The 25,595-nt window shown below is 40.4% G+C and overlaps 1 protein-coding gene across 1 annotated transcript in view; it reads left to right on the top strand.

Annotated features, from left to right (window-relative positions):
• Window positions 1–7,772: 7,772 nt before the first annotated feature.
• RAI2 (retinoic acid induced 2) overlaps window positions 7,773–25,595 on the top strand; it is a 36,044-nt gene continuing 18,221 nt past the window's right edge. The window contains exon 1 of the mRNA XM_072136308.1: window positions 7,773–8,009. The gene's annotated coding sequence lies outside the window, so the exon portion shown is untranslated. The remainder of the gene's footprint in view (window positions 8,010–25,595) is intronic.

Here is a 25,595-nt window from a genome sequence, read left to right as displayed (position 1 = left end):
TTCAATAAAAGCTATCTTTTAGATGTTTCTATTTTTCTGTGACTTTTTGATATTTTTGGAAACATTCCTATTTTTACCTTGCTGATGGGCTGACTGTCAGGCTCTGTGATTATCCGCATTCATAGGACTCATTTAAGCTATATAGTCTGTTACTGTGTAGTTTCCTCCACATGTACTTTGTTTTGTCATTTTCCATACTGACATTTGGTGTATGATGTTATATACAGACGTAACAAACAGTTTATTAACTTGTTCATGTCTATTCCCTATATTACAGTGTCTTATGAAGATCCCTTAGTGCAGTGATGGCGAAACTATGGCACAGGTGCCAGAGGTGGCAATCGGAGCCCTTTCTGTGGGCACCCAGGCTGCCTCCCCAGAGTTTACCAGATAGGACTCAAATCTTTCTGCAGTCCCAGACAACTTGAGATGCTGCTCTCAACATTCTTTAAAGATCTCAAATCTTTGACAGATTAGAACTGCAGGAAGAGTGAGAAGATGTGAACAGGGCTGGATTATTTTCGGAGGTCCCCTTTCCCTCCTGCTTTAAACTCTATTGGTGTCCTCAGGGGGGCAATTCAATTGAATGTTGTGGAAGAACAGGGAGCAAAATGTTACTGTATAAATTGTCATGTCGGCAGTTGATGGAAAATAAGTGGGTTTAGGTTGTAGTTTGGGCACCCGGTCTCTAAAAGGTTCGCCATCAATGCCGTAGTGGATCGAAATGTTACACTATTGGATTGTTTTCATATCATGAATAAAATTTCTGTCTACATTTTGCAAAAAAACTGTCTTGAATCTTTACTTTATGTTACTACTCTGACATGTCTTATTTTGTTTTTAAATGTACCCCATGATCTGTAAAGCACTGGAGAATATGATGGCCCTATATCAGTGATGGCGAACCTTCTAGAGACCCAAACTAGTTTGAGTGCCCAAACAACAACCAAAATCCACTTATTTATCATTAAGTGCCAACACAACATTTTAAGCAGTAACTTATTGCTAGCTGTTCTTCCTCATCTTTCAATCGTATTGACCCACTGAGGCCACCAATACAGTTGAAAGAAGGAGGGCAAATGAAGACTCTCATTGTAGCTTCTCTCCAGGGTCCACTGAGAGTAGCATCTCTTAAGTTTCTTGGGACTGCAGGTGGATTTGGTCCAATTTGGTGAACTCTGACCTGGAGCAATGGTCTGAGTGCCAACAGAAATGGCTCTGAGTGCCACCTCTGGCACCTGTGCCAATGGTTCGCCACCACTGCCCTACAGATACAGATTTATTATTATTAAGGAATGATAAATGGACCCCACTGTCTTTCTGTTCTGTCTGGTAGAACCCTGTATTGCCAGGGATGGATAGATTTATCTATTTTGCAAATTTGTGGTAGATGGGGACACCTGTTAATGTTTTATTGCAATCTTCGGAGGTGGGACTATTTGACATATGTCAACCTTAGATCAAAAAAGGCTGCAGACCCTGTACTGACTGTTGTAATACCAGAACCTGGCCTAAAAGAAAAATATAAATATACAGATAATTTATAAAATGCAAAGTATAAAAGCTTTGCATTTTATACCTTAGCCTGCAGTCACACAGCTGCCTGCAGGGATAGTTGAAGATGAAGTTATAACTGCCATGTTATTTTACTGCCATTGTAATTGTTTCCATAAGTAAGATGAATATGCCCTGCAGCTTGGTACCTGGGGCACGATGCCCAGAGCAATGCTCATCCCTGTTAACAGACGCCTTGTTATTGATATAGCTGAAGCTTGTATGTACTGTAACAGGTATACTTTTACTGTTATATGCAATATTAAAAATATTAACATTAAATTGATAGCTGATTTATCATTTTTAAAATTCTACCTTTATTTCAGAAGTCTTAATCCAAATTATGGCAGAAACTCCTATTGCAATGGTAACAATTGACTCCCCTCTCGCCGAAAATAATTGTTTTTAAATATTAATAGATCAAAAATTTTGAGATGCAGAAATACCTCATATGTATACGATTTTACTTGTTTATGTATTTTGATTTTTGTTCTAGGGAAACGGCATTGATTTGGAAAGCTCCCTGGGGCACATACTCTGCGCTAGAGAGGCCCATGGTTTGGAGCTTTTATGGTGAAAATAATCAAGTAATCTAGCAAGGGCTGCCATTAGATAATAGAGTATAAAAGGTAAATGTATGGGAGCTTGTCAAATGTTCCTCTATTAGAGAGGTAACTTGTTCAAGACTGGCTCCAGACCATGGCATCAAATAGAGTAACCAAGTGATATAAGCAAGGTGCCCAATAGTAGTTAAGACTTAACTTTTAATTCAAATAATGTAAAAAAGCCACCTATCTACCTGTGGCTAGAATAAACATTCAACAATGACAAAGGAAAAGAATTTCTTCCTTTAAAAAGGGCTGGGAGCAATTCAAGGGGCTCAGGAGCCAGAGTTAATAGGGACTACTAGGCCATCTCTGGACCATATACCCGGTAATCCTGCCTCCCCTGGATGAAGACTGGTGAGACCCAACCTGTTTTTACTTCCCTTGCTATCTCCTGCTTACACATGCAATATACCTGGCTTAACTGTACCCCTGTTTGCTTATTAAGCTGTACTTTTCACCAGGACACTCCAATGTCCTTAATGATCTCTATGTCACTAGGTTTATGTTTTTAAAGGAAGAAATTCTTTTCCGTTGTCATTGTTGAATGTTTATTCTAGCCACAGGTAGATAGGTGGCTTTTTTACATTATTTGAATTAAAAGTTAAGTCTTAACTACTATTGGGCACCTTGCTTATATCGCCATTAGATAATAGAGGCGACAGTCCGGGAGACCTACACCTCCTCTATCCTTTGGTAAAATCAGAATGTCTCTTTTCACTCTGGGGTGGCCTGGGGACCAAATTAATTTAGAGAAACATCTCCTAGTTCTCTCCCAAAAGGTGGTGGGTATGCCAATGGGGATGGTTTGCAGAAGGTACAACAATCGAGGGAGGAGGCTCCAAACCAAGAGAAATCTTTTTTCCGCCATACGTCATGATCTGAGATGAAATTGGCTAGCGGGAAGAAAAATTGTTAGTAAACAATTTGGACAAGTCGTTGGAAATCTTGACTCCCAGGTAGGTGATAGCGCTAGATGGTCATGTAAAGGAGGCTGGATTTGAGAGTCTCTACTTCTGAGAGGGGGTGTTTTTTAAATGAGTGGGAATGGATGCTTTTAGTGAAAAACTAAATCTTATTCCATGTCCACAATGTCAATCCCCTGATTGCATATTCTGCTATAATCGGAGATATAGTATGTGCCCAAAGAACCCTAATTCATGCGCAGTGTGCCCATTGCCGTCTATGGGGGACTTATATTGGCCGTATATACGTCGGCCATATATACATCCCCCAAACGGCCGTCTGAATGTAGCCTAAGGGTGCGGTCACCCATGCCGTTTTCAAGTGTTTTCAAATGCTATTATGCATTTGGCTGCTTTGAAAGCATTTTCTTCATTGCTTTAAGTGTAAGCAGCTGTGAAAATGTTTACTCAGCTGCTTACACTTTCAGCAATTAAGAAAAAAAACAGCCAAATGCATGGTAACATGAAAAGCATGCATATTGGCACATACGTCCTGATGCATGCATCCTGACACATGCATTTTGGCGCAACCAAAATGCCTTGTGTGAACATTAAATATTTAAAGGAAATCTACCATTTGATTTCATGCATTATGAACCAAACATACCTTGAGAATGCTGTAGCTACACTGATGCAAAAGCATATCTTGTTTAATCCCTGGGTTGAATGGGTTTGCTGAAAAAACTATTATAGCATTCAGGACCTGGAAAAGCTTGGTGCTGCTGGCTGTCTACATAAACACATTATACCCGGAGCTTCCTGAACTGTCCAGACAGGACTAATCAACCGGAGCTGGATCACTCATACACAGCAGCTGGGGGATGGTGGAGCGATTGATTACTTCTGCCTGTAGGGCACAACACAGTGATTACATTATTTTCTTGAGTAGTGCATACTTTATGTGGGAGGAGAAGCGCTTAGCCCCAGCCACAGAAGCAAGACAGCTTAATTATTATAATTTTATAATAGTTTTTTCAGCAAAACCACTCAGCTCAGGGACTAAACAAGATACATTTCTGCATCAGTGTAGCTACAGCATTCTCAAGGTATGTTTGGTTCATAAGGCATTAAATCAAATGGTAGATTTCCTTTAAAAGAGTAGACATTGTAATCCTTTTATATGTCATTATTATGAATTTTTTTACATTTTCTTTTCACAACAATTTTCAGTTACTAAAAGGTAACTGTAACTGTAACTAAGTATACTGTCTTGTGCATCTGCCCAAAGGGTAGCTGCAAAAGATGTTCTGCATCAAATGTTGGTGTGGATTTTTGCTTTTTTCCATTTGTGGTGATTTTTAGATGCCATGTCTTAAGCAGGCTCACGACGCAAACATTGCAGTCACTGAAATAACAATTGTGGTTTGAAGCGGAGTCCAGGAGATATTGACCCAGTTCTCACAATATAGTTCTAAATAGGAAAGTAAAATCAATGCTTAAAGCCAATCCATTCCTCATCATAGCTACAATGCTATCTAGTCTTCTGTATCCACATGCACAGAGTTATGAGTTATTCACAGGCTGGAGGTACAATCTAATTTCTTACATTCTATACGTAATCCTATCTTTACAATATTTACATAATCTTATGTTTACAATCTATATCTAAGCATATCTTTATCATCTTTACATAATGTAATCCTTACTACATAAAAAGGTAAAATCTAACTTCTTACATTCTATACATAATCCTAGCTTTATAACATTTACATGATCTTATCTTTATAATCTATATAACTAGCTGTAGATTCCAGCGTTGCCCGGCATAGTAAATACCTGCTCTTAGCTATAACAAAATAGAATGAGTTAAAAATATATATATATTTTAGATATCTATGTATCTATCTCCCCCTTCCTGTCTCTCACTCACTTACTCTCCCTGTTTGTCTCTCTGTCACTCACTCTCCCTGATTGTCCCTCACTTTTCCTGACTGTCTCTCTGTCACTCATTTTCCCTGAATGTTTCTATGTAACCCACTCTGACTGTCTCTCTGTCACTAACTCTCCCCACATGTCTCTCTGTCTTTCCTTCACTCTCCCTGCTTGTCTCTCACTCTCAATGACTGTCTCTGTCAGTCACGCTCTCTGACTGTCTGTCACTCACTCTCCCTGCCTGTCTCTCATTCTCTCTCTGCCTCTCACTCACTCTCCCTGCCAGTCTCTCACTCTCTCTTCCTCTCTATCTCTATCCCTATTAACTCACTCATTAGCTGTCTTATATTCATTGCCTATAGCAGTGGTGGCGAACCTATGGCACTGGTGCCAGAGGTGGCACTCAGAGCCCTTTCTGTGGGCACTCAGGCCATCACCAGAGATGACTCCAGGTATCTTCCTGCAGTCCCAGACATCCCAGGACTTGCTGTGCACAGAGTTATTTTTAAGTGACATTGCTACCTGGGACTACTGGAGTAGAGGGAAGGTGTGGACAGATCTGGATTATCATTGTAGCTCCTGCTCCGACCCTGACAATTCTTCCTGTTTATGGGACCCTGGAGGGAAGCTACAATGATCATCCAAATTTCTTCTATTTTATGCTTTATTGGTGTCCTCAGGGGGCTGGTATCAATGAAAGCTGTGACAGAGAAGGGAGTATAAATCACAAATAAAATTTCTGTGTTGGCACTTTGCGATAAATAAGTGGGTCTTGGTTGTAGTTTGGGCACTCGGTCTCTAAAAGGTTCGCCATCACTGGCCTATAGTAACCAATCAAAGCTCATAGCTCATATTAATGACCTGTGGCAGAATAGCAACCAATCACAGCTTCAAACAGCTTCAATCACAGTTTCTAACTGCCACAGCAGCAGCAGACAATGGCTGGTTAATAAGTGGATTTTTGAGGGTGCTGGGTGAAAATTTCGGCTCAAAACCTAGTCTATGATGTTCCCTCACAGAGAGCGGCTGTGCAAAATTTGTTGATTGTAAACGCGACGGTATATATTCCTTTAGTGGACATACATACATACACATACACTTAGCTTTATATATTAGATCATATCTTTACAATCTACATACTCATATATTTATGATGTTTATATAATCATTTACATTCTATATGCAACATCCCCCACCGGGGCCTAGCCTTTTCTCGGGGCCTGGAGTCAGCCGGGGCCCGCAGTACCTGAGTGGCTGGCGGTTGCGGCCTAGGCACGCTAGTGTCACGGTGCTTGGTATGGGGACCGGAGGGCTGTCCTACAGCCTGGCAGGTCTCCAGCAGGGTGGTGTTGGCAAGAAATGATGAGGGAGAGGCTGCTATAGCGGATCTCCCTGGGGTAACCCTTGGGTGTCTAGAGTATAAGTCTCTGTGTGGTGGACAGGGTGCCTGTGATGATGGCAGCCGTAGTAGCAGGGACCAGACGGAGACAGAGGTTGAACAAAAACAACTTACAGTTCTTTATTGGAACCGACAAGAACCGCAGCAAAGTGCCTTAACAAAATGGTGGAGTGCTGAGATGCAGTCGGAGGGAGCCACAGGAGGGATCATCAGCCTGGATGCAATGGCAGGCTGGGAGGTAGCTGTGTCCTAGAAGGATGCTTCAGCTTGTCCTGGGTTGCTTCAGATATCACCCTGGAAGGTAGGATGATACCCCTTTTCTCTCTCTCTGTCTAACTCACTGCTTGGTCTGACTGGTTAGTCTTTCTGACTGAATCCTGTCAGACTCACTTCTCTGACTGAACTGACTGTTGGAAATCTCCAACCGTCACTTTTTCTCAGCTCTTGGTCATGTGGTGGTTACTCCTCCAATTACATCCCAGCTTACAATACATTAGGATAATACATGTGATTGGATGACACATTTTACATCACATAAAGCAATTAACTCCTGCCTTACCAGGCAGGATCTACCACTGCAGAGTTCATCTGTGTTATCTAGTGTTATGTAGTGACATGCTGTGAGGCTAATCAGACCCTACACAGGCTGCAAGCTACATGGTGGGACGTATTTGCAAACACAGCTCTGCCTTGCATCGGCGAGGGTGTTGCATATACATAATCTAATCTTTAAAAATCTATACATAATCATATATATATATATACATTCTTTACATAATGATATCTGTACAATCTATATCAGGGTGTAACTACAGGGGTTGCAGCCATAGTGAGGGGGCCTCATCATCTGACCTGACACACCAAAGAATGGAGCATCTCCACAATTATATACATATCACACATAATACAGCATAATACGTATAAAACATATATGTAATATTATGCATATTTGATGTGTATACGGTGTATGGCGCGTATATACTATGCTGTACATCTGTATATGGCAATGATGAGTGTATAAATGTGTATATATATATATATATATATATATATATATATATATATATATATGTATGTGTGTGTGTGTATGTGTGTGTGTGATTGTAACTTCCATGCGTGAGTATACAACAATGAATATTTTTTAAGTGGGAAGGGGATGGGGCCCTTCCTCTAATCTTTACAATTTTCATATAATTAAATCTTTGCAATTATCACAATTATGTCACAAGGGTTGTAGCTTGAAACCTCACTGATGTGACTGTCATAACTATTGTCACAAGAGTACAGGTGCGAGACAAAGCAATGAGTGGGGGCAACCTACAAGATGAGGGGGACAATGAGCACACAGTGCACACAGCGCCTCGTCCATCATGAGGTGAGATATGTGTATATGGGAGAGGAGTCCATGAGCCGGAGGAGGGAGGCAGACGCCTGGGAGTCGTCACATAGACGGCCGGGCGGTGCCAGAGCCACCGACACACGAGAGGGCGGAGCGGAGAGCGGCTCTCACACAGCACAGACCCGGAGCGCGGGGAGAATGGAGCTAGCGGAGCGGGCACCGCACTGACACTGCCCCCGGAGCTTCCCCGGACACACCCTGGGGCTACACAGCAGGTAAGAGAGCGGGCACTGCCCCTGGGTGGCACATCTTGGGAGGGAGGTAATGAGAGGATAGAGTGGGTCTGTATCATGTCTCCAGCCCCGTCATTATCTACCAGGAGGGGCTGCCTACCCTCATGCCTGGCACCTGACATGGCAGCAATCATGCCCACAAAATGATGTCCATACATTGATTCATCTTATACTGTATGTAGGGAAATATGTATGAATAGGTTTGATAAAGCAAATAACCCAAATATTGATTGGGAAAGCCTCCTGTCTAGGCTACCACATGACATGTGCCCATGGAAGATGCCCAGTGCCCACCACCACCGGCAGTAGCCAATTGTCACTGCTCATTTTAGTTGTTGAAAAGTACTGAATATAAGGAAACCTGCTGATATAAGATCACTCTGGATGAGCAATGAAGGGACATGTAAGGTGCCATATTCCAGGGGGATACGTAGTATTATGTGTTATACATGGTGAGGGACATGGGCAGGGGTGATCTAGATGTGATGGTAAATCAGTACAAGCTTGTGTTTCCTATGACACATCCTATAACATGTGCAGTACAACTGTCACCAAAGACAAATACATGTGTAGCAACCAAATAGAACAATATGATGCAAATGGCTTTCGCCTGGGAGAGATGATTTGCATTGTGGTAAGTATCTGTGCATGCATCCCCCTTTCCCAATGATATTAGGAACTATGGGGGCGCAGAATCTGCAGGTTTCACTAAATACAATGTCACTGCAGTTGCTGTTCAGGATTTAGCAATGTTGCCAAACAGCTGCTGCCTTGTGTTTCACAGTCACAAATCCCAGAGGTGTGTTTTTGACAACCAGATATATTTGGTGGTTCCATAATAAGACACAGGGTGGAGGGAAAGGAGCTAAGGAAGATGAATTAATTCACCGGAGTCAGCAGATTTATTTACGGTATTAATGTTTTATTGTGCCCAGCATTCACCTTATTGTGCCTTGCAATGCAGATAAACAGTAGTGTAATCATTAAGTAAACCTTGTGTAGGGGTATAAGGCTTCATTGTTTCAGAACAGACCGGGGTGGCTGCCAACAATGGAAGACAGGTTGTGAAAAAGTTGGATCTATGTAAAGAGGGTAGTAATAGTAACCATTAGGGTAAAGCCCTATGAGGCAGATTTATGGCAAAAAATCCATTAAATGCTTTTCAAAACTACCGGATTTAGATGAATGGATATGATTTTCAGGCATTGAACTTACTATGGGTTGATCTAGGAACTACACATTAATATATAATTATATAATTACATACAGATAGATCTTATGTACATGTATTTTTATTTAACCAGTTTACTGTTGGTGGACATTGGTACTGTGGCAGGTGCCTCCAATTGGCTCTTAGTTCCATCTTTTCGCCTGCATTGTCTACATTGTCCATGATTTAAGTAAATGTTCATATTCCACAAGAAATAACAATTCTGGAGAAACTTATCTCATACCTCTGTATTATTCCATTCCTCATTATAAATAAATGTACATCTCCATTTCCATGTAAAAGGGGTATGTCCCTACACAGAGACATTGTCAGCTCAGGTGAGCAAGAGTGTTAGCGGGAATAGGAACAGAACCCAAACTATTAACATCTAATAATTAGTTGTAAGAGAAATCAACGGAGGAGCAGTATAACATATGTTTTACAACATACATTTACATATATATATATATTGCATTTTAAGAATTGATCTTGGCAGACATGTCAGGATATATGGTGGCAGGTTTTCTTTATGTCAGTCGGCTATGTGCCCCATGTCCTGCATGACCTCTTTTTTGATGAGATAAAGGCTGATCCTTGTCAGTCAGACATTGACGGCTGATGACAAGAACTGAAGGTTTGTCTTTGCCAGAAGTGGATCCATATGCCCTGCTTGCTGTCGTCTATATGCAGCTCTGTAGATTTTGTCATGTAGAAGACATTGATGCCATAGAGTTCCTCGCTGTTGTAAGTTGGAGCACGTTATGAGGATTTGGGGGGGGGGCGGTTGGCTAGAAGGGACGCCCCAGTAATTAATTCCGCCTGAAAAGTCAATGCTGTGCCTGGGGAGGTGCTATGAATAATCTGCTGTGCTATTTCAGCGCTGACTGTTTCTACATTGTCCTGAGTATTACCTTAGATAGCGTGGTTAACCCTTTCATTGCTTTGCTAGGATGTTGTGCATAGCCATAAACTGTAAATGTCAGCAGTGTATTCAAAGCTACATCAGGCAATTGGCAGACTGCGTGATTATGGGAGCTAAAAAACTGTCATCTTGTCTTTACATGTAATTGTGATATTTCACCAGGCTGGTGCTTTTCATGTACAATCAAGAACATGAATCAATATACACTCACCGGCCACTTTATTAGGTACACCTGTCCAACTGCTCGTTAACACTTAATTTCTAATCAGCCAATCACATGGCGGCAACTCAGTGCATCTAGGCATGTAGACATGGTCAAGACAATCTCCTGCAGTTCAAACCGAGCATCAGTATGGGGAAGAAAGGTGATTTGAGTGCCTTTGAACGTGGCATGGTTGTTGGTGCCAGAAGGGCTGGTCTGAGTATTTCAGAAACTGCTGATCTACTGGGATTTTCACGCACAACCATCTCTAGGGTTTACAGAGAATGGTCCGAAAAAGAAAAAACATCCAGTGAGCGGCAGTTCTGTGGGCGGAAATGCCTTGTTGATGCCAGAGGTCAGAGGAGAATGGGCAGACTGGTTCGAGCTGATAGAAAGGCAACAGTGACTCAAATCGCCACCCGTTACAACCAAGGTAGGCAGAAGAGCATCTCTGAATGCACAGTACGTCGAACTTTGAGGCAGATGGGCTACAGCAACAGAAGACCACACTGGGTGCCACTCCTTTCAGATAAGAACAGGAAACTGAGGCTATAATTTGCACAAGCTCATCGAAATTAGATAGTAGAAGATTGGAAAAACGTTGCCTGGTCTGATGAGTCTAGATTTCTGCTGCGACATTCGGATGGTAGAGTCAGAATTTGGCGTCAACAACATGAAAGCATGGATCCATCCTGCCTTGTATCAACGGTTCAGGCTGGTGGTGGTGGTGTCATGGTGTGGGGAATATTTTCTTGGCACTCTTTGGGCCCCTTGGTACCAATTGAGCATCGTTGCAACGCCACAGCCTACCTGAGTACTGTTGCTGACCATGTCCATCCCTTTATGACCACAATGTACCCAACATCTGATGGCTACTTTCAGCAGGATAATGCGCCATGTCATAAAGCTGGAATCATCTCAGACTGGTTTCTTGAACATGACAATGAGTTCACTGTACTCAAATGGCCTCCACAGTCACCAGATCTCAATCCAATAGAGCATCTTTGGGATGTGGTGGAACGGGAGATTCGCATCATGGATGTGCAGCTGACAAATCTGCGGCAACTGTGTGATGCCATCATGTCAATATGGACCAAAATCTTTGGGGAAAGCTTCCAGCACCTTGTTGAATCTATGCCACGAAGAATTGAGGCAGTTCTGAAGGCAAAAGGGGGTCCAACCCGTTACTAGCATGCTGTACCTAATGAAGTGGCCGGTGAGTGTATAAAGTACACACAAAATAGGGTATTGGCTGTTAGAACCCCCACAATTGGACGAATGTGGGTTTATAAGTTCTCTTTATTTAATTCTTCCTTCTGGGTTTCATCCATCCAATAGGACATGCTACAAATATTTTTTAATGGAGTGAATAAACAGAAATGAAAATAAACACAGACTAAAAAGAGTCAGTATGCTATCCTTAAAAATCACATATAATATTCTGAAAAAAAATGATGCATGAAGGACCCTTAAGATATTAAACCCATGGCATTTATTGTAAAAAAAATGTTTATTGTGTGGCATTATTCTTTCAATTCTTTCAATATGTGGATATTGTGTTCTTGGACTTTGCAAAGGCATTTGACACTGTTCCTCATAGACGCCTGATGGGTAAAATAAGGTCTATTGGTTTGGCAGAAATAATTTGCAATTGGATTGAGAACTGGCTGAAGGATCGTATCCAGAAAGTTGTGGTCAATGATTCCTACTTGGAATGATCACCAGTTATGAGTGGTGTACCCCAGGGTTCTGCTTGGCCTACTGCTATTTAATATATTTATTAATGATATAGAGGTAGGAATTAATAGCACTGTGTCTATTTGTGCAGATGATACCCAGCTGTGTAGTGTAATACAGTCTATGGAGGATGTTCATAGGCGCAGGGTGACTTGGACAAACTGAATGTTTGGTCATCCACTTGGCAAATGAGGTTCAATGTGGATAAATGTAAGGTTGTGCACCTAATGGGCTAATAATCCAAAGGCAAAATATGTCCTTGGGGAGTAAATCTAGGAGAGTTCCTTGTTGAGAAGGACCTGGGGGTACTAATAGATCATAAATTGAATAACAGCATGCAATGTCAATCAGCTGCCTCTAAAGCCAGTAAGATCTTGTTATGTAACAAAAGTGGTATGGACTCTCGGGATAAGGATGTAATATTACCACTATACAAGGCATTGGTTAGGCCTCACCTGGAATATGCTGTCCAGTTCTGGGCACCGGTCCATAAAAAGGATGCCCTGGAGCTGGAGAGAGTTCAGCATAGAGCCACAAAAATGATAAGGGGTATGGAGGGTCTTAGTTATGAGGAAAGATTAAAACAACTAGATTTATTTAGTCTGGAAGAGAGACGACTACGAGGGGACATGATTAATTTATATAAATATATGAATGGTCCATACAAAAAATATGGTGGTAACTTATTTCAGATTAAATCAAATCAAAAGATGAGGGGGCACTGTCTCCATCTGGAGAAAACAAGGTTTAATCACCGGAGGCGACAGGGCTTTTTTAGTATGAGAACTGTCAATCTGTGGAATAGCCTGCCTCAGGCGCTGGTCATAGCAGGGACAGCAGAGAGCTTCAAAAAGATGCCTTTTTACATCTAAATAACATTGATGGTTTTGTTATATAGAATTGTTTCCCCTAAATCCCTTCCTCATGCAATCCCTTCCCTTCCTTGGTTGAACTTGATGGACAAGTGTCTTTTTTCAACCATATAAACTATGAACAATTCTTGGTTTAAATCCACAGTGGATTAAAAGGTTGGGGAAGGCATCTAGATTCCTGTGAGCGTTTAACTTAAGTTAAAGTGGATAGTTTTTTATGGATAAAACCATATATTGAACACCTAATTGGCTGTAGGGGGGCTGATGACTGTAATATGTCAAGAGTATTGCATTTTTTTCTGTTTAGTACCCAACAAATGTTTCTGTTTGTTTATGTATGATATAATGAAAAAACACAATAAAAACTATTAAAACAAAAAGGTTGGGGAAATACAAATAAAGGACTTGTACTTCTTGCTGAATTCTCTTTTATTTGCAGCAATGTTTGTGTGTGAATCCACCTTATGCAGTTAATACATAGAAAATAAGAGATTCCATAGCAGTTTTCCTGTGGATCATTGAACTTTTGTCTCAATTATTAGTGTGTCTTCTATATGCCAGCATACGAGGAAACATATCATGCTGGATAAGAGGGCTCTGTAAGCAGACTGGCATGTATAACAAAGTCTCTACAAGCAGGTAGTGTCCTAGTTATTGAATGAATCTGTACCAGAAGATGAAAATTCTTTAAACTATGATTGATGTGATTAAAAAATATAGGACACCTTTGATCTGAATAAATGACATTTAATGCAGTACTCTATGTACATAGAAGGAGCCCTTAGGCCCCTTTGGTGCCTCCCATTAATAACCAACACACCCTTATGTAGATGATCCAAAATGATTTACAGGCAGTCCCCGGGTTACATACAAGATAGGGACTGTAGGTTTGTTCTTAAGTTGAATTTGTATGTAAGTCGAAACTGTATATTTTATCATTGTAGTTCCCGACAATTTTTTTTTTTTTGCCCCAGTGACAATTGGAGTTTCAAATTTTTTTGCTGTAATAGGACCAAGAATTATCAATAAAGCTTCATTACAGACCATTTTAAGCTGATTATTGCAATCTGGGACTATTTTAAAGCATCCAGAGAGCTTCACCAGAGGTCACAGTGGGCAGAGGAGTCCGTCTGTAACTATGGGTTGTCTGTAAGTCGGGTGTCCTTAAGTAGGGGACCGCCTGTATTAAATAATAAGAACTTTACACCCAGGGCTAAACAGATACATGAAGGGGCGGAGTGGTACACATCACTAGATTTCTCTCCCTGGCATACTCGGGCATGTCCCACCCCAAAGGATAATACAGGTGTACCACAATGTTTCTTTTGGCTTATTATATGAGCTCCTGCTGTGTAAACAATCCCTGTAGGTATGGGATACATATGCCTAACAAATATTTAGCCCTAATAAAATATTTTGTTTGCTGGTATACCTCATAGATTGTAAGCTCTTGCGAGCAGGCCCATCATTCATATTTCATCTGAAAATGTTATTGCTCTGTAATGTGTTATTTTATATGTACCCGTGATCTGTAAAGTGCTGCGGGATCTCAAGGTGATTAGTTTTTTACTTCTGTATTGCATTGTACATTGCTGGCCTGTTACAATCAGAAGCATGAAGGACAGATGCACTTGCTGGAAAGGCATTCCCATTTTACTGCATACCCAGCATAGCAATGTTCTTTCAATTGTGGCTGTGCATTGTATGGCAGATGGACACCATTTACTTGTCTGTGCTTAGCTTCCATCAACATAATATCCTGGAAACCCTTTTAATGTATTACATCAATTTCCTCGTACTCTTCTCTTCTATTAATGAATCATAAGACCTGAAAATCAGAAACCCCAACATTGCTTCTTCCTGCCTCTCCTAATGGAAAGGCTTCACCCCACATAATCCTGACAATTGCACGTTAATCTTATTTGCAGGAAATGACTAGAAAGTTAGATGATACTATAAATGACAGGTGTAATAAGTAGTATAAAAAAAGAAACGGGTGAATTAATTTTTTCACCTTAGATCACAGTTCTGAGAAAACTCTCCTCTTATTTCTTTATACTTAAGTAGACAGATTATTGGATCTGTATACCGTGAAGAACAATTTCAATGGATAGCGAAAGTGGGGGGAGGGGAGCTGCTTGATTCTGCAAGGACCTCTTATCTTTGGGGGACACATGAGAGCTTGGATAAACCTTTTTACAATATCTCTCCTATCCAGACACCATTAACTGTCCATCCTACAGTGGTGGGTAAGACATTGTGGTAAGTAATGGCCATAAATATAACCAATCCGTATACAAAGCGATCCAACAGAGAATAGACATATTTTTTCTTATGAAGTTTTTAACAAAAGTAAAACCTGTCCAATCCTGTGACTAAACAAGTACTGAATGAAGAAAAAGTTATCACATAACAATAACTCGCCCATAACCCATTCCAGCACCACTGCTCAACCTTTCAGTCTCTACAGGTCCCACACACATAGGTGATTCCTTAGGCGCTAACAATTTATAATGCCCCCAAAGATCCATCAGAATACAAGGTGACCTTTTGACATCATACTGCTCCTTTATGACATCACAATGCCCATTAAGATATTTTAATTCCATTCCAATTACAACACAATTTCCTATTTAGTCATTTCAGTGACCCAATATGACATCACAATGCCCTATTCAGACATCACAATCCTGGGACTGGGCCTGGTCCTGGGGTTCAAACAGTTTATAATGGGCGCTAAAGATCCAGCAGAAAACAAACTAGTTTGAAAGTGAATGGAGCACTTAACACTATGCTCTATATTCTCATAGGTTTATATTATGGAATTTTAGATCTCATTGATTATGCAACCTACATGGGAATTTTATGGATGGAGGGTAGGCCCTCAATACCACCACCTCCGATAGGTCTATCAGAGTCCACACAATTCTTAATCTACACTTTGCACATTTCTGTGACAAGAATTATACAGATCACTACAACTCCAAAATTACTTCTTTGATTCTTTATCATTTACACAGGGTTACCTTTATATCAATACTATTTAACTGAATATTATTACTATTTAACGGAATATTTTTATGAATCATATATTATATTTTTACTAAAAAAACAACTGTCTACTTTATATCCATAGTAAATCTATACACTCATCTCCTTTCATACTTTCATATTAGAAACGGTTAGCAGCTTTGTTCATTCAAGGGTTTAGCTGCAATGCTAGAGACAATCCTTGAATAAGAGTAGCGCCTCTTCTGTTAGAAAGCAGTAATACAACTCTTTGAATTGCAAAAGTACATAACCATATGCCAGGAATGTAATCCCCAAAACTTATCCTTCCAGTGTTTTGGTGATCAGATGTCTGTTGCCTGCTGATACGTGAGACGCTTGCGATCTGTTACTTGTATTATTAAACAGAGGTGTAAAGGAATAAGTGCACAAATGGGCAATATAAGCATGCACGCATCGCTCTTCATTGCATTCATAATTTAACAGATATGCAGATATGTTTTGTCAGGGTATTTCCACACGGCTGGCTCCCTAGACTTTCTGAACTGCCCATTCGAGACTGCGGCATCTGCGTGTAGATTTAGTTTCTCCCTCGACAGCTATTACTCTTTAATGTAGCAATTATATTTGCTGGGGCTTATTATGTAAAATAGATATTTTGAATGCTCAGTCATGCTTCTGTGAGAGGGGAGATACATGAAAGAATGTAATCTACAAAAAGACAATGTCTGCTTTAATGGTATATTGACCTTATAGAAGCAGATATCTCGCTGTTAATTATGCTTTACCAGACCCATCTTGTACATACGTTACATGGGTGGTCATTTATATGGTCAGCATATATATAAATAGGAACAGTGACTGCGCCTGGTAAGATGATGCTTTCTCCAGTAAAATCGGGAGTTGAACTGTTATAACCATGCCTTTGACTGAAACCAAAGGAAAAATTGGTCAGGATTTGGCTTCTTAGCTCTGGTAAAAGAGATAACGTAATTGCTTCTATTTACGTGTAACGGACCTGCTGGCCAACCATTGGTACAGGGAAATGCTCATTTGCATTTAAATTGAAGTTCCAATTTTTATGCATAGAAGCCATGGATTTTCTGAAGAAAGATTATGGTTATGATTTAGGACACGTAACCTGGACATCCATGTGTTTACTTTATATGTAACCCAGTGCACCAGTTGCTGTTGTTAACCTTTTAAGTGCCACAGTTGGAATGGACACTGCCCTCGTGGCTCCTATTTTCTATCCCCCCATGATAACATATTTACATTTACACATGACACATGATTTACTTATGACTTTTGTAGGTAAATTGGCAATTTTTAACATAAAGAGGTAGTTTAAAAAAAGATATGTTAGTTCACTAATGAAAATTGCTGTTGACAGGTTTCCTTTAAAGAGGATTCCATTTATTTTAAGATACCTCCAGTCCTCTTTCCCACCTTGGATACGATCTAGCAGATATATAGGTGTTACTTCTGCTATCTCCCTTTTATTCTAGCTTGGAAAAATAGCGTGGATACATAGTAGTGCAGAGTCACTGTTCACAAAGGAGTTTAGGGAGGATAATTCAAAGAACCTCCAGTGGTTAATAAATGAGCTCAATATTAAGTCTCCTTATATTTATGGACATAGAGGGAGAGATTTATCAAGAGATGGTGCATCATTTTATATAATTTTATTGGGCACGTGTATTTTTGCTGCCTTTTCAAAGTGTTTTTTTTTATTGATGGTGGAAGTACGTATGGATGGTATTTGTACTTCCATTTGCAACTAAAAAGTCTCCAATTGCTCAAAAATAGGGGGTAAAGAAGGCACAAATCAATGAAAACATCTGTCTTGTGAACATACATTGGGAACACTGCAACAGACATCCACACTGGGGAACTTCTTAACACCCTGACATAGGCAGAAAAAATAAGAAAATACTCCCAAAAAGGAGCAAAAGATACATGTCCCTCTATGTGTATTAATTCTATTCAACGGGATAGAAGATCATTCTTTAGAGTAAGTTTTGATCTAATCTATAAGTGCATTGTGTTCTAGACTGATTTTACATGTTGTCTGCTTAGTGTCATTTGACATCTGCAGTTTATAAAATGGTAAAACTGAAAGTGACTTGCTCACAAAACCAGATGTGACTTGCTGTATCAGTTTATGAGACATGCAGTGCTTTGCTATAGCAACTTGCTGCCAGATCTGTAACTTTCTGTGCGCATTTAGCAGAGCTGCATACAACATTCACAAGCGTAGTTTATAGGCAAACCATTAAAAAACATCCCGTTTTATGATTTCCTCTATGCGCCTGCTGAGTGACTTTTATAACTGATTCTTCCAATGCATCAAACAGATCCCTTTCCGGTCTGGCCTTACTCATAAACCAAAGGAAAAACGCAGAACAATTGTGACCTCGAAAATATCCCAGCTATAGTGTGACAGCTAGAACCATCCTCCTCATCCCTCAAATGAAATCTATCAGAAATGACAATACGTGCTGAAAATAAAACTGGCAAGCGCCAGGTTATATTTATGTGCAATAAAAAAATCAAACTTTACTTGCAATCATTTGCTGTGTATTATTGTATTTTTTGCAATTTTGTTAGGAAAAACATTTACCTTACAATTTCCTGGAAACTTTTATCTGAAGCGGACCACAGACCTCCATAGAAGTCAATGGATCTGCAAAAAAACCAGATGGCACACGTATGCAGTCCGTTTTTTCTCAAATTTTTCTAGGCAACCAATGGGCAGAGCAAAAAGTAGATTAAAAACCCATCTGTTTTTATTTTTTGCAAATTTGCAGATGACATTTAGACATGGAAAAATCATATGAGGATACAATACGAACTGAACACACAAGGTCTTAGTTAGATAAAATGCTCCCATTGACAGCAAGTAAGCCCTTAGTCTAGTGTATAAAGGCACTGTATCTCTATGGCATAGTAAAAAGTAGAGATTCTGAGTACAAAATCCCATCTGGCCAAATTATGAAAGTTTCAAACAAGTACCAAGGTTTCACAAACCAAACAATACAGCAACCTGAGACAAGACAAGAGATGGGTTAATTTCATTTAGAATTTCAGGAAAAATTTGATTCGTCATGAATCCGAAGTTTTTCGTGGGGTAAAAGTTTAAATTTTTAAATTTTTTTTTCCTTTATTAGCAAAATGGCCACAAGCACAACGTGTTACATGGGGTAGAGAGAACTCTTGGAAGAAGAAAGGAACATGGCGGTACTGTTCCTCACTGTATGGGGGTAGTGTCCCTCACTGTATGGGGGTAGTGTTCCTCACTGTATGGAGGTAGTGTTCCTCACTGTATGGGGGTAGAAAATAGACCATGAGACAGAAAATAGACCATGAGAACATTTATTAAAGACCCTATGACACTTTAATGAATCTGAAGGGCGGCAGAGCTCCAAAAATAGACATAGAACTGTCCCAAGAAGCTGGTCTAAAGATAAATGGCCCCCATAAGTTCATTACCTATATGTCTCTACCACAGAAATGCCATAGGTTCGCCACCACTGTCATATATCCTTCTGATGGAATCTTCTTTTCTGTAGGTTGGTATTAGTTAAGTACCGAGGTTTTGATACATTGTGCAACCCTAATACCCAAACCTCCCCTCTTATACACATATAGAGCTGTCATCATATCTTCAACCCAGTGAGACCAAACTTACGATGCAAGAATATGATCTGAAACAGGGGATCATATTTTTTTTGTTACTTGTAGCCACTTATATAAGGGGAGAACCCCCACATCCTTTCAAGTCATTCTAATAATTATACAAGCACAATAAAGGACACATCTATAGAAGGCACTTCTGACAATGCCCAGCTTACATATCCTTGCTGTCAAAATCCTAGGGAAGTTAAAGTGCGCCCCCCCAATAATTCAAGTACAATGAACTAAATGGGCCTCACCTTAGAGCATGACCATATAGAGTGGAGGAAGGTCCCAACCCCAGCCATGCAACAATAGCAGGTGTCTGAGGATGGGAATTCTGACGTATCTTTACAACGTATGGCACACACCTGTTCCAATGTATGCTTATATAGTCGCTTGGGGACCCCTCCCCCACATGAATGTGGGGGATAAGGGGAGGTGTGAACAAGGGCAGTAGCCGGTGATTGGCTGCTACCGATGTACTAGGTGTTTCCCCAGTGATGTCACTGTCCTTATATGGCAGGTGTGAAACTAAAAAAGAGATGAGACTGATCCGAGTCATGAAATGGATATAAGACACAATAACACAGCTCTGCTATCTAACCTAACCAAACCCACTCAGAACTGCTGGACAGGAAGTGCTCCTGTGTGATCTCTGCCTCCTTCCCTACTTCACTCTTCCTGCAGTACAGGAGATGCATACTCATATAAATTTATTCACAATGAATCTGACCATACAGGAAGACCTGACAATAGTCAGGACTAAATTTATGGTCGTATCCAGAAACAGCAAAAATATACAAGATCATCAGGACTGATGGAGACCTGTTAGAATAATATCTGTGAAATTCTGTATTTTTGTTTGTAACAGGATGCAATACCACTGTAATGAAATAAACGCACAATACACTTTTCCAATATATTTAAACCCACTAGGAAAACATATATTATATCTGTGATATAGTTGTGTGCATCTTCCCCAGGGCTTGGTTAAGTTATAACTAAGACTTTATATTGTCAGGACCAGTTCACACAATCAGGATATGGTAAAGACTTGCACAGATTTGTAAAATACACCAATGTGTCACGCAAGCAAATGGGCTATTTGATATCCTATTGACATGCAGAGTAGACAAAATGATGCTGTATGAGCATGCTTTTTCAGAGATTCTTCACAGAAATACCACTGATTACCCCACATAGATTAACCCCATTGATGCCAAACATCTTTGCATTAAGTAGACCATTCAAGTCTTCTGTCTGGGCAGATTTGGGAGGCTTCATACATATTAGAAACAGAGCTGGATGTATTGTGCGCAAGCTGATTTAGCCATAGGTTTCTGCTGGAATTCATGCGATCGGGGTAGGGGGGCCGAACCTTTGTTCTGGATGAGTTTTAATGGAACATTGGTCATGCAATGTCATGGCTTCCAACTCTATTTAATGTATATTGGAGTAATGAAGATTGCTTGATATAGACTGCTCAACAGTTTAAAAGTTGCATTTGGGTGAATAAATACACCTCATTGTTTGCACTGCAAACTAACGGGGGGTGGTCCTGTCTAATGAATTACTGAGAGGGGGTTATATAATGGATTATTGAGGGGTGCCTGCCTAATGAATTACTGAGAGGGGGACTGTATATCTAATGGATTACTGAGCGGGGGACTGTCTAATGGGGGGGGGGGGTAATTGTCTAATGGATTACTAAGAGGCGGTAACTGCCTACTGTGTTACTGAGGGGGGTAACTGTCTAATGGATTACTAAGAGGGGGTAACTGTCTAATGGGTTACTGAGGGGTCTTCTCCAATGTATTACTGAGAGGGGGTGCTGTCTTATTGATTACTGAGGTGGGGGCCTGGTCTAATGGATGGATTACTGACTGAGGGAGGAGATGCTCTACAATACACTGATTACAGGCAGGCCTGTATTTTACATGTAGTAGTGAGGGGGTGCTGTCATTTTTATTAATCAGGAAGTAGCAGATGTCCTATATATTAATTCTCAAGGGGGGTTCTAGGACTTTACATTAATTAAGGATGGTCAATATTGTATGAAAATTACTGGATGCTGTATATAATAAGATTGCTAATATATATATAAACCTAATGAAAATGTATAATATTAGGGGCACATTTCATGCAATTCAGGGGGACTGTATACATTTTATATGGAGTAATAATGAAATAATTTGGTGCGTAAAATATACATTTATTCATGGTATATACAATAACACCTGCCACAGTTTACACACAGTGTGAAGGGTATATATCAGTGGTGGCGAACCTATGGCACGGTGCCAGAGGTGGCACTCAGAGTCCTCTATATGGGCACCCTTGCCATCACTCCACGGTAGAGTTTGCCAAACAGGACTCCAGGCCTCTTGCAGTCCCAGGCAGCCCTGGACCCTAGAAGGAAGCTACAGTGATATTCCAAACTGCTTCTCCTTCTTTCTGTATTGGTGTCCACAGGGGCCTATACAATTTATGAAAGAGCAGGGAGTAATAAGTTACTGCTTAAATTGTCGCATTGGCACTTTGCGAAAAAAAACTTGGGTTTTAGTTGTAGTTTGGGCACTCGGTGTCTAAAAGCTTTGCCATCACTGGTATATATGATATATAGAGGTGTGTAGTGTGGTCAGTTTTTGGTGCTATGGGTATATATAATTTATGTGGTGGTCAGGTGTGAGGAGTATATAGGATGATGCCAACCATTTCTGTTTTATAAACCACAGAGATGAGGGATGACTCATAGCTGGAAGATTAGACTGAAGAGAAGAGACAACATCACAGACGTCTGTAAGTCTGGTATCTACTGCTACTATATGTTCACTGTATGGTAGTAAATACTGGTGTGCGTTTGTATAAATTTTAATCCTGTTTGGCACTATTATTCAATTATTATGTAATGTTAATGCTCATAGTATAGGAATAGTATGTGGGCCTTTTAGAGTGGTATCATTAGTGATATTGTCATTTGTATGTTGTGTTTGTAAAATAACAGTATGGCGGTAAAGATCATCAATAAATGGAGGTTATAGTTGGGAAATTATTGGTAATACTGTTTTTTTGTTTGTTATCAGTATGGTGGTATTTTCTGTTGTAATGCTGGGAGTCATAGTTTGGAGTTATCATTTGCACACTGTAGTGCTATTGTTTGGAATATAGGTTTTATGATACCGTCGGTTTTTTTCTAGTACCAGTATAGTGCTATTGTTATTTGGTTGGTCGTGTGTCAAAATTGGAAGTGGTTAAATCTAAAACTGCTTCTCTAGTGCTTGGTCCTATATTTTATATAAAACCATTTGTTGTAGCTTTTAGATATATTGTGGTCGGAGGAGGCCCCATCCTAAATGCATTTCTCCATACTGCTGGGACTCTTATTCTGGTGTTGCTTTAGAACATAGAGCCCTGTTATTGTGCTTGTGACAGTGACACTGCTTTATGCCGATGAGCAGGGACCAGAATATCTCAGCCTGGGCTCCTGTCAAGTTTGATTTGAAGGCTTTGTTTTCTGGAAGGCGTTTACAGCAAGCTAAAGCTAAGCATATCATTAGAAATTATTAGCTCCATGGGAATACATCTTTAAATGTCAGGTTGATGTAAAAATGGTCAATTAGCACTTCCCTCCGCATATTCCAGCTGTGGAACAGTGTTAATGGCATGTAGACTGAAAGTCATGTGTGCCAGTTACTCCAAAACGTGGAGCACATGCAGACCCCAGGAGGAGGACAGTTATATTCTCTACTCACAGTGGAGCACAAAATACACACATTCTGATAGCATAATGGAAAAGGGCCTGTAGCATAATTATTCAATATATGGGTACATTCACGCAGCGGTATAATAATAATTCTTTTATTTATATAGCAGCTACAGATTACGCAGCGCTGCACAGAGCTTGCCAAATCGGTCCCTGTCTCCATGAGGCTCACAGTCTTATCAACCTACCAGAATGTTTTATAGTGTGGGAGGAAACCGGAGGAAAGCCACACAAACACGAACATACAAACTCTTTGCAGCTGTTGACCTGGGTTGAAACCAGGACCCCAGCGTTGCAAGGTAAGCTCTATCTTTTCCCCATGTATGGCGCGGACCGGTGGCACACATACCGCCAACGGGCCGTCATTGCCGTCAATGGGGCCGTATATGTGTCCACAAATTTGCAGCCGCATACACATCCCCCCCAGATGGCCGTGTGAATGCACCCTAAGTGTTATTTTATAGGTACTTAACATTATGTATTAAAACCTCCACTGACTGTAGCCTGGAGTAAACACTATGGCAGATTCATCATCAACTGAAAAGCCGCATGTCACACATTTTTACATGATGAATGTGGAGTGAGATGTGTGAACTGAAAAGAGTAAGCTACAAGTTTTAGACATTTTGACGATAGAGATGCATTGACAGCCTTCCTCATTGTTTCTAAAGCTCATATACAGGCAGTCCCCGGGTCACATACAAGATAGGTTCCATAGGTTTGTTCTTAAGTTGAATTTGTATGCAAGTCGAAACTGTATATTTTATAATTGTATATTCAGACAAATTATTTTTGCCCCAGTCTCACATTTCTTTGCTGTTATTGGACTAAGGATTATCAATAAAGCTTCATTACAGACACCTTACAGCTGATCATTGCGGTCTGGGACTATAGTAAGGCATCCAGAGAGCTTCACCAGAGGTCACAGGGGGCAGAGGGGTCCGTCTGTAACTAGGAGTCGTCTGTAAGTCGGGTTTCTTTAAGTAGGGGACCGCCTGTAGTATGCAGCACAGTAAATGCCTATCCCTTACATTGGAAACCCTATAGCAGTGATGAAGAACCTTTTAGACACCGAATGCCCAAACTACAACAAAAACCCACATTTTTTTCACAAAGTGCCAATGCAAAAATTTAAGCAATAACTTATGACTCCCTGCTCTGTCACAGGTTTAAATTGTATAGGCACCTGAGGACACCAATACAGTAGAAAGAAGGAGAAGAAGCTTCCAATTATAATTGTAGCTTCCTTAAGTCCTGTCTGGCGAACTCTGTGCTTGGGTGATGGTGCGGGTGCCCTTAGAGAGGTCTCTGAGTGCCACCTCTGGCACCCGTGCCATAGGTTCGCCACCACTGCCCTATAGTAAAATGGCCACTTTGCCAAGTGTTAAAAACAAAAACCATTAAAAAAAGAAACCCCTTTAAATCTACAGGGCAGATAGCAGGAAATAATCCTTCAAGAATTTGATTCCCCTCTAACAGCTCATTTCTCTGGGGGTTGCTGCTGTCAGCCAGGTTTTTTCCTGCAGTGGATTCGGACATGCATCTGTCAGAGCGAATACTAATGTGAAGGGAGTACAGTATTACAGTGGAAGATCATAAGGGCAATTATTAGAAATTAGCATCTTTTATGCAGTGATTACAGCGATTAGTTCTCAATAGATGATTGTCAGGATGAAGATGAAAATCATTGTAAGCTCTTGCAAGCAGGATCCTTATTTCAATTGTTTAACCTAAATGTTTCATTACTGTAATGTCTAATTGTGTTGGATTTGTAACCTTAGTCCTGTAAAGTGCTGTAAAATTATTATTCATTATTGTTATTATTTTATGAAAAAGATGCAGAACGTGTCCTTCATCAATATGTCTTTTGTATCATTGTATTGTGAGGTAAACCTGGCCTGTCATATACCTGTGTGATCTAATGCTTGAGGCATTGCAACCTGTTAGAATCTGCGATTCATATTCCTCGGGCATCTTCAGGAAGAGTCCAAAGAACATGCTTTTATGAAAAATTAAAAGAAAAAGGACATATTAGAATAATATCAGCAAATAATGGGTGAGGAGGGCCTCTTTTATGCTATGTCCAGAACATGGCTGCCATCTTGAAAGTCACCGAACTGGATCGTGGGCAGGCTTTTCCAATGGGAAGTTGGTTATGAAGCTTATCAAAGGAGA

Source organism: Engystomops pustulosus, chromosome 2 (assembly GCF_040894005.1).
Source record: "Engystomops pustulosus chromosome 2, aEngPut4.maternal, whole genome shotgun sequence".
NCBI lineage: Eukaryota > Metazoa > Chordata > Amphibia > Anura > Leptodactylidae > Engystomops > Engystomops pustulosus.
The sequence above is the reverse complement of the archived record's forward strand: the minus strand, read 5'-3'. Positions and strand labels throughout refer to the sequence as shown.